Raw genomic sequence first — 10,290 nt, 5'->3', positions numbered from 1 at the left:
TGGAGAAGTGGGGCTTATTGAACTCAGTACTTATCTTGACCAGAAGATTCACTTGCCTTATCAACCTCATTTTGCCTCCATCACCTGTTCTCAGCCAGTTTCTTGGCTACTCTAGGCTCCTCCTGCACCAGGATCGTGTGCAGGTTTTATTCTCCATCTCAAATGCTCTTACCTGCCCCACCCCCAAAGCATTGCTTCATCTGGTTGATTCTTACCATCTTCAGATCTCAGCACCACTTACTCCTGCAGGGGACCTGGTCAGCGCTCAGACAGATTCCCTCAAGCCCTTCCACCACAGTGTCTGCATGTTTCTAACCAGCCCTTCCACATTGGTTCATGCCAATGACTCTTACTCATAGAATGGTTATCAGGTTACTGGGGCCACTTTTTTCCCAGAGAACCAGAGTGCCTGGGAGTTTGTAGCCCTTAGGCAGTGACCAACAGATGTGTATGACAGCTCAGCCCCTTTCCATGAGCAACACAAACTCTCAGCCACACCTTACACTCCAGAGTCTCCTGCGGGATCAGGCCGAAAGCACCCTCTGTAAGACTTTGTCCTACATAGCCTGCTGTGGGGCTCCGCTTTGCCTCCCTGTCCTGCTTCTCACACCTTGATGATTTCTCCTGGGACCACTTCCCTAAAAAATTTTTTCACAACCAGTGATTAGATATTCACATGTTTGTGTGCTAGTTTATTTCCGTCTTTCTTTCCCCTAAACTTCAAGACCCAGGACAGGAATCAGTATTTGAACAATGTGTATGGTACCTGACCTTCAGTTACTACGTATTTAATGAATAAATCAACAAAGAAGCCACAGAGAGTGAAAAAAGTCGTAAATGCGTGTATGCAATGGGCCTGCGTCCGACTTTTGGAGTCCAGTCCCCTCCTCCCAAAGCCTCCAACCTGTAAGCCTTATTTAAAGATATAAATGCACTTCAATATCAAGGTGACATCACACATACTCAAGCTTCCCTCTCTTGGTTTATTATAAAGCTGGGTGAACACTTCAATGCATTTAATTCACCATTACTTACTTGTTCTTTATTACCTCCATATGCATTGTGTGAGTTTGTGCATGTAAATTTACATAAATTCTTATGATTCGGGTTCATAAAATATCCTTTATAAGAGGGACTATACATGGCTGACCCAGATGCACAAGAGATGTTTCATTTCCCAAGAAAAGCCTTCTGTGTGCCCCCCCACCTCCCTGCTCCATAAGGTTTACCCGTGGGACCTAATGGTTCTAAAAATTGGAGCAGCTGTTTGGCTCATAATTTATTGACCTACTGTGTGCATAACAAGTGGGTCTTAACTATAACCAGCTGGGGTTGTTTTTGTCAAAACCAGATTTTGAATCCTTCGAAAACTTGATGGAAGCTTCTAGGGTGTTTTGCTGGTATACGATCATGTCTATCCGTCTGTATATGAAAAGAGAGGGACAGAGAGGTACATGGAGAGGAACTCAGGCAAGTGGATTTCATATTCTTTATTAATCACAGGCATACATATTTTCTCCTTTAGCAATTTCAGGCTGGCGTATCTAACACTTGACTGAAAAGGAAAAAGTTGCCGTTTGTGTCGAACCCCAATTGCAAGGTCAAAAGCAGCCTGCACCTACAAAAGATTATATTTATAAGAGAAAAAGCCATCAAAAACTGGGTTAGGAGGAATATGTTAGCTCTGTTGTGCAACTACAATTAGCACATACTTTATACCATTTAAAAATAAGTATTAAGTGGTTTCAATCAAATCATTATTAATTTGAAAAGATCAGCATTTGGGGAAAGTGACAGTGCTCTCTCCACAGTCCTTCTGACGTCTATAAACATGGGTGGCTCAGTTGGTTAAGCATCTGCCTTTGGCTCAGGTCATAATCTCACGGCCCTAGGATGGAGCCTCATGTCAGACTCTCTGCTCAGCAGGGAGTCCACTTTTCCCTCTACTTCTGTGCTCTCTCTCTCTCTCTCTCTCAAATAAATACAATATTAAAAAAAAAGAGTGGTTACTAACTTTGGTGGGGGCTTATGGGCTTCCTGGAAATCTAATGAAAGCTATGAACACTCCCCAGAAAACCCCCCCACAATTTTGCATACAATTCCCGGGGGCTCACTGACCATCTGAAAGTCATGCATGAGTCTCACATTAAGAACACCTTCTCTAAAGGAAACATAACATGTAAACATGATTTAAAGGAAGTTATGGAATGTGAACTCGTTAAAAGAACGGACTCATTCCATATTCTCGTTTTCTAGATGTGGGCAGAGATCTGGAGAGGGTATGAAAGTCACATAACAAAATGGTGACTATGGACTCTGGGAAACAAACTGAGGGCTTCAGAGGAGAGAGGGGTGGGGGAATGGGATGGGCTGGTGATGGGTAGTAAGGAGGGCACGTATTGCATGGTGCACTGGGTGTTATACGCAAGTAATGAATCATGGAACTTTACATCAAAAACTAGGGATGTACTGTATGGTGACTAAGGTAATATAATAAAAAATATTATTATAAAAAATGGTGACAGAGTTAGGAATTTAATGCTATTTAAAGTTCACTTCCTTAGAAGCAGACCTTGGAACAATGACTGGTGGGAAAGTGATTTATTAAGGAGGTGTTCCCAGGGTAGAGAGACAGGACAGAGAAAAGGAGCAGGTCAGGCAGGGGTGCCTCGCAGGCAAACACCTGCCAGGGAGGGGGTCCCACGGGGAGCACTGGAGTGTAAGTCATGCCCAAGGAATGGATCAGCTTTCATACCTGCACACCCTCTTCATGGGTTGGAAGAGAGGAGGAAATGAACTTCCAGGAACCAGTAGCCCAAGGGCAGTCCTCCAAAAAAGAAACTGCAGATGTCAGGTGGGGACAGAGCTCAGAAACAGTGAAAGGGGATTTCAAATCCTGCCAGGTGGAAGGTAGCTAATGTGACAGCCAAGCCTTCTTGTCCCCATGCTGCTGCTCCACCCTGCAAAAGAGGCACATATGGACCTTTTGGTAAGTGACTTGATGCTCACTCTCCCAAGATTAAAGATTAATGGATGCATAATAGTCATTTTAAATTTTAGTCTGAAGCATAATGAAGGTTCCCAGACCTTTAAATGTAAGCCTTGTGCAGAGTGGCACCAACGACAAGAACTACCATATAGGCATCTTCCTTTTGGAGGCTCCATGATGCATGGCCTCTGGGGATCCTATTCTGTCCCACCCTATAAAGGCACCATAAACTCTACCCCCAATAGCACCCCCACCTCCAACCTAATGTGCATACATAAGGTTGCATCAAACACGGGCCAGATAAGTTTGTTTGTTTCTTCAGGAACTCTATTTTGTGGGATTGAAAATCCCTTTTTCCTCCTGAGCAACATAATTGCATTGCAGGAGAGACTGTCCACATGTGCTTCTTAGTCTTGAAAATTCTCCCCACCCGCCAACAGAAACGAGCTTGACTTTATTTATGTAACAAAATCCTGATGATGGAAGCCATACCTTGCAGTCCCTGCTCTGAGTCTAAAAAATGCCAGGAAACAAGATCAACAGCCCAATAGAAATCTAGGTAATAGAAATGAAAGCAGTTGGGAGATGGAACAGATGGACAGACGATGGCTGGACCATACATGAGAATAGAAATTGAATCCACATTGTGCAGCAACCAGTCCAGGAAACCAAAACCACCATCTCTATAGCAACTGGCCCCAAACATCCAGGACCTAATCAGTAACTGAGAACTTCCCTAATTTATATCCCTGCATCCAACTTGGGACCGACCAGAGAAACCCAAATACGCACCCCTAAGCAGTCCCGTAGGACGCTGGCTGCTAGTTAGCCTGCTCCAGCTTCCCCAGGCCAACAGCCTGTAATCAGGGCATACCGGACCTGAAGCCTTCCCTTTTTCCCACTACAAACCTTTCCAGCTTCTCTGCCTGCCTTTGACTCTCTGCCAAACACAAAAAAATTGTGGCCAGCTCCTTTGCTCTAGCAAGCTCTGAATAAATAGCCTTTACTTGTTTTCATTTGGGTAGTCCTTGTTTATTTCCACACAGCTCATAGGAAAATACAAAAGACCAATAAATTGGGGGGTGGGGGGAGCTTAACTATAATTTTAAAAGAAAAGCAAATTAAAACAACCACGAAATGCTTTTTTTTTCTTGATTCGAGGGCAGTTTGAAAGCATTAAGCAAAAGACAAAAATGTGGATGCCCTTAAACCTAGTCATTCTAATTCCAGCAATTCATTTTGCAGAAATTATCTCATAAATGCACAAAGTTATGTACAAAGATGTCCCATGTTTAAATATTTGTACAAAATAAATGTCTGAAAGGGGACTGGATAGAGTGTGGGACATCCATCCATGCGGTGGAATTCTGTGAGACAACACACCGAATAAAATGTTGGGGATGGCTAGATGGCGGAGCGAGAACGGCAAAGCAACGTGGGTGTGTGCCTGGGGACATGTCTCTGGCTGTTTCACACGACGCTGATAATGGTGCGTCCCAGAAGTGGGGCTGGAGGACGGGAGAGGGGCTTTCACTTTATACATTTCTCGTTGTTCGTGGTTTTGTGATGATCATATATTACCTTGGTAATGAAAAAATTAAAATAAAAAGAATCCGCTGGGAAATGTGGTGGTTCGCGTGCAATGTGGTCCTGAGAACATTATTCACTCTATCACCTATTTTCTCACTTCTCCGCATATTGTGGCTGAGTTATGCAGAACAAGGCATGGGCATTGATTACAGCTTTGATTCCTGGAACAATAGCAGAGATAATGAGGAGCCCACTCCATGGACAATGCCCAGCCACACCTTGCCGGCAGCAAGACAAAGGCTGGTGCAGGTGCTGGAACAATTGCATCTCATTTATCTGCCGTTGCCCAGGAAGGAGCCCAGCTACGCTGGTGAATTTTCCAAAATAATAGAAGCTTACCATCTGTTTAAAGTGCTAACTTCTTTTTCTAATTTACTCATTTTTTGATGCAAATCTTTCTTAAGTAGATTTTGCAACCCTTACCTTCTCCTTGAGAGTCTGGTGATCATCACATACCAATTCCTGACATTTTGGGACATGGTCCTGACTGTTGAGCCCTGAGCTGTGACATTTCAGCCCCTGATCTGAGAGAGACCCAAGTGGATAGGGAAGCTTCTTTTACTTTGAATACTTACCAATCCCTGTGATTTTTAATTCTTTTCTGATTTGAACATTTCTGCTGCTTCTCTCACTTTCAGCTGTCCTTCAAACATAATATACGTGTTGGATCCTGCTCTGTCTGGGGGAGCCCCTAGCTATTGTTCGTACCTCATTTCTTTTGATGCTCCTTCCCAGAGTAGAGCCAGAATAAAGATGTGGGTGAACACGGTCCCTGGGAGGTGATCCCAGGATGCAGAGTGAGGGTGGGTGGAAGGAGGGAGAAAATGGAAGGTGGTCAGCAAAGGGGGTGTTAATGAGCAGGTTACCATGTGGGTGACAGGAACTCATAATTGGGGACCCTCTGACACACAGCAGGGACACACCTCATTACTGTGTCGCTGAGGAGTGCAGAAGTTGGACTATTTATTCACCATCTCCCCTGATTGAGGATTGCTGGAGAAATTGAGGGGAGTCACATCTTTAGCACTTCGGTCTCTATGTTGGTTCCACCAGTCAATACCTTTAGGCAGAAAGACACAAGAACTGGCCAAGATGTTAGAGCAGAGTTCCAAGAGTCAGCTATACTCTCACACAAGCCATGAAGTCAGCAATACTACCTCATTTTACAGACTGGGGAAATGAGGCTATGAGGTTAGACTCTCTGTCCACGGTCACACAATTAGCCAATGACGGAGCTAGGATCCTCACCTTGGTTGAACTGGCCCCAAAATCTCCTTCTGCTGTCACAAATGGCTGCTGTGCATCCAGGGGCCTCTGGGGATCCTTCTAAACTGTCACCTTCTGAAAAATCAGCTGACCCAGATTATTAGGCCTGAGAAGGTTCGACTCTGCCCTGTTTCCTGATGTATACTGGTGCCTAGAACAGCACATGGCATGTGACATGCACTAATGAATGAATGAATGAAACTAAACTCTGCAATGTCTTCAGGGGCCTAAGTGTAGGTATTGATGGGGCCAGGAGCATTATAGTTCATTGCTTAAAGGTGTAGCTGCTTACTCCTAGGTGCATAGTTTCCATGTGTGTTCCCATTCATTCATTTATTCAACTAAAATTTACTGAGTATCTGCCTTATACAAGGCACCATGCTAAATTTTCAGTCGAGAGAAAAATATTCATGAGCCTACCTCCATGGAGTTCACAGTCTAGAGGAGGGGACAGGCATTAATCAAAAGAATCATATAAATCATATCTGAAAAATCCTCCTGTTCGCCTTTCAATTTACAGAAAAAATAAGGACAGTGGAACATGTTAGACATGCACAGAGAACTCTCAGCAAAATCCAAACTCTATGAAATTCTGTAGGACAAACAATCCACTTGAACAAATAAATTGCAAAGGGAGAAATTAAGGAGGTAGAAAGGAGAACCTACTAATTAAAAGAGACTTTAAAGACATATCAACTAATCCCACAATGGCACTCCTATTTAGATGCTGATTCATAAAGATAATTTATCTTTATAATTCATAAAGATGCTATTTATTCATTTGACACAGAGAGAGAGAGAGAGACAGAGAGAAAGAGCACAAGCAGGGGGAGGAGCAGAGTGAGAGGGAGAAACAGACTCCCCATTGAGCAGGGAGCCCAATGTGGGGCTCGAGCCCAGGACCCTGAGATCATGACCTGAGCCGAAGGCAGACGCCTAACTGACTGAGCCATCCAGGCACCCCTAGATGCTGATTCAAACAAATAAAACTCAGGTAAGACAGCTAGACATTTGGAACTGACTGGATCCTTGCTGTTGAATAATTATTGTTCTAATTTTCAATATGATAGTATTACAGTTGTGTTTAGGAAAAAAGGCTTTATTGTTAAGAGATACATACTGCAATCTTTATAGATGAAATGAAGGCTGTCTTGGATTGGCTTCAAAAGAGAGGAAGTGGACAGGGGCTGCAGATAAAACTAGGCTGCACATGAGTTGACAAAATGCTGAAACTGGAAACGACAGGAGTTCATGATACTCTGCTGTCTACTTTTGTGTGTTTGCAATTTGTCTCAATAAAAAGTTTATAGAAAAGATCACATAAATATTTTGTTACAAATGGAGACACATGTTATGAGGACCAAGGACTGGGGATCATGAGGAACTGGAACAGGTGAGCCCAAGGAAGGTTTCCCTGGCAAGAAAGGGTGTTTACTTTTCTGTATTGGTTCTTTTTACTTAAAAATACTATGTTTGGAAATATATTATGAAAGCCATTTTCCTTTTCTTTTTTCTTTTGTTTTCTTTCTTCTTCTTTTTTTTTTTTTCGGTAGAGAAACTCTTCAAAGTATATAATACTAAGCAGGTATATTTTTCTTCTTCCTTCTGTATTTGTTAAGGTGCTTGTTTTCTTTCCTAACTTGAAATTTGTTGGTTTGAGGGGGAAACAGAAGTAGATCCAAGGACGTCATTATCCTAATAAAACCTCAGTGTCTGAATACCCATCCCATCACTAAATAATTACTGAGAGTGCTTGCTTCTGCAGCACATATACTAAAATTGGAACGACATAGAGAAAACTAGCATGGTCCTTGTGTAAGGATGACACGCAAATTCGGGAAGCATCCCGTCTTTGTGTCTGTGTGAGAAGATGGTTGTTGGCTGCACTTCTTGTGGTAACCATTACAAGTATGTGTAAATCAAACCATCATCTGTACACCTTCAACTTACACAGTGAAACTGGAAAAAGAGCAATTACTGAGATACCCTGTGGAAAGAGGACTGATGGGTTTTTTTTTTAAGGTTTTATTCATTCATGAGAAAGAGAGACAGGAGCAGAGGGAGAAGGACAGGCAGACTCGGTACTGAGCGAGGAGCCCAACATGGGGCTCGATCCCAGGACCCTAAGATCATGACCTTAGCCGAAACCAAGAGTCAGATCTTAACTGACTGAGCCAGCCAGGCGTCCCAAGAGGGCTAAGGGAATTTTAAATTAAGGCCATACATTCTTTGGGGCTCCTCCCATCTAGAGATGTAGACCGTTTCCTCTCCTCTTGTGTCTGGGTCGGCTTATGACTGCTTCAACCTAAAGAACGTGGTGAAAATGGCAAGGTATGACCTCTGAGGCCAGAGAAGCCCAGGAAGCTTCACCTCTTTCTCTTGGGACATTCACTGTGGGAGCCTTAGCTGCCATATAAGGAGTCTGATCAAATGAGGCTGCTGTGCTGGGAGGAAGCCCTGGCTTTGTGAGGAGGTCACATGTCGGTTCTCTGATTGTCAGTCCCAGCTTATGTTACAGCCTAGATAGCATCAACTACCAAACCTGTGAGTAAGAGGTTTCTAAATGACTCCAGACCCCGACTGGTAAGTCACCCTCAACCATTAAGTCTTCATAGCTTCATTCCCCCCACATCGTGGAGCAGAGACAAACCATAGGCACCACACCTTCTCTGAGCAAAATAAAATTGTTATTGTGTACAACTAAGCTTGGGGATGGTTTGTTATACAGGGGTAGCAACTGGGACAGAGGGCTAGCCAGAAGGCTGGTAGGTAAGCAGGTATTTTTAGAAGGCATTTAGTAAGGGACTTTGGTGCTTACAACATCTGTGGAAGAGCTGGAGGTAAGGAAGTCAGGGGCCACTCCTGGACCACACCACTGCAGCAGCAGGTCATGAGACTGTGTTTGCTCCTGCCCTCACAAATGCCACCAGCACAGTCCCCTTCACAACACATCACTGCAAACACGGAGGTAACAAGTTGCCTGTCAGCCACATTTCTACAGAAATGTGGCCTCCACATCCCTTCCACCATCCAAATTTTGTGTGAATAAATATCACTGGAAAAAACTGTATCCAGGACCCTAGCTGCAAGAGAGCCTGGAAAGGTTAAGGAGTCTAGTTTTTTAGATTTCTGGCTTCCACAGTATAGTGGGAGGGGGGACATAGAATTAGATGTAAGTCAAAAACCTTAGCCTTGGGGTTCTTTCTCCTCTTGGAGGTGGAAGGAGAACCGAGATGCATTCAGGTTTTCCATTTTGATATTTATGACTGTAAACCATTTGTTCTAAATACCATTTAGAAAATAATCAAATTTTTCATTTTACAGAAGAGGCAGGGCAAAGCAAGGCAAGGAGCATAAATGATCTGCATTGTGAGAACACATAAGCAGAACCAGGACTGTGTGAAATGGTGGGCTCAGGAAAGGAGCCCTGGGTCCCGTGCTGAGAGGAGGAGTCAACATTGGAGAGGGGCAGAGAAGGGCTGGCCTCCATTTCCACCATCACAACTGTGAGGTCAGTCACCTTACTGTATTAGGCAATCCAGATAGAACTAGAGATAACCAGTACTTGGTATTTCCTTACTTCTTGGTTGTCATGCCTTCTCTCCGAAACTCAATTCCCTTACCAATAAAATGAGGGATAATAGCTAATAGACTCTTATTATATTATAGGAAATCATATATGAAACTACCTAACAGATCACCCTCTGTCCTTTCTGACAGGGGCCCTTTCCTTCCCGACATGAGGCAGTAAATGGTTGAGATTTCAAAATTGGGGTTGCAAATGAGACATCTGACATAAAGAGTTTGTCTTGTAATCTTATGTATTTCTCTGCTTCTTGAACACAAATAGTAGCATTGCAATGTCTTTTCTTTTTTCAATCTTGCCCATGCTTTTTCCTCCAGAAATACCAACATGAGTTTGCAGAAGCTCTCCTTTGAAGAAAGTATCACGGAGCTGGATACACATAAGTGAATCAGTAACTTTCAATTTGCTTCTCTAGTAGTGTATCTGAGGACCCAGATAATTTTCTCCAAAACATTTCTAACCTCACAGCAGCTGGTGTTTGTTATAACCCCATTACACACCTGGGTGGGTCTGCTTGAGACTCTTCTATCTTCAACTACCTAATGAGCCACTGTGATTAAGAGGGCACCTTCAGCTGGCCCTACAACTCACCATGGTGGTAAGCAATATTTAGTCAAGTTGTTCTCATCATCACCTTGCAACAAGCTCTTAGAAAAACATGAGGACTCTTAAGCGGCTGTTGACTTGAATGCGATAATAATGTGGCTTTTGGTGAGAACACATCAGTACCCCTTATGTTGGTCTAAAAGATGTTGATAAAGATGTTCTATTTGTGCAGCAGTTTTCTTGCATAAAATGGGCATACCTGTAGTTTCAGCTTTATGAAAACCACCTGGCAAGCTCTGATTAGAGCAAAATC

At 43.3% G+C, this 10,290-nt stretch overlaps 1 non-coding gene across 1 annotated transcript; it reads left to right on the top strand.

The window, feature by feature from the left end:
• Positions 1-7,594: 7,594 nt before the first annotated feature.
• LOC121104657 lies at positions 7,595-7,701 on the top strand. Its single transcript, XR_005837007.1, has one exon. It is a non-coding gene; the product is annotated as a U6 spliceosomal RNA (small nuclear RNA).
• Positions 7,702-10,290: the final 2,589 nt, after the last annotated feature.

The sequence above is a fragment of the Ursus maritimus genome, unplaced genomic scaffold, assembly GCF_017311325.1.
Source record: "Ursus maritimus isolate PB19 unplaced genomic scaffold, ASM1731132v1 scaffold_22, whole genome shotgun sequence".
Taxonomy (NCBI): Eukaryota; Metazoa; Chordata; class Mammalia; order Carnivora; family Ursidae; genus Ursus; species Ursus maritimus.
Note: the sequence above shows the minus strand (reverse complement) of the source record. Positions and strands in the feature narration are given on the sequence as shown.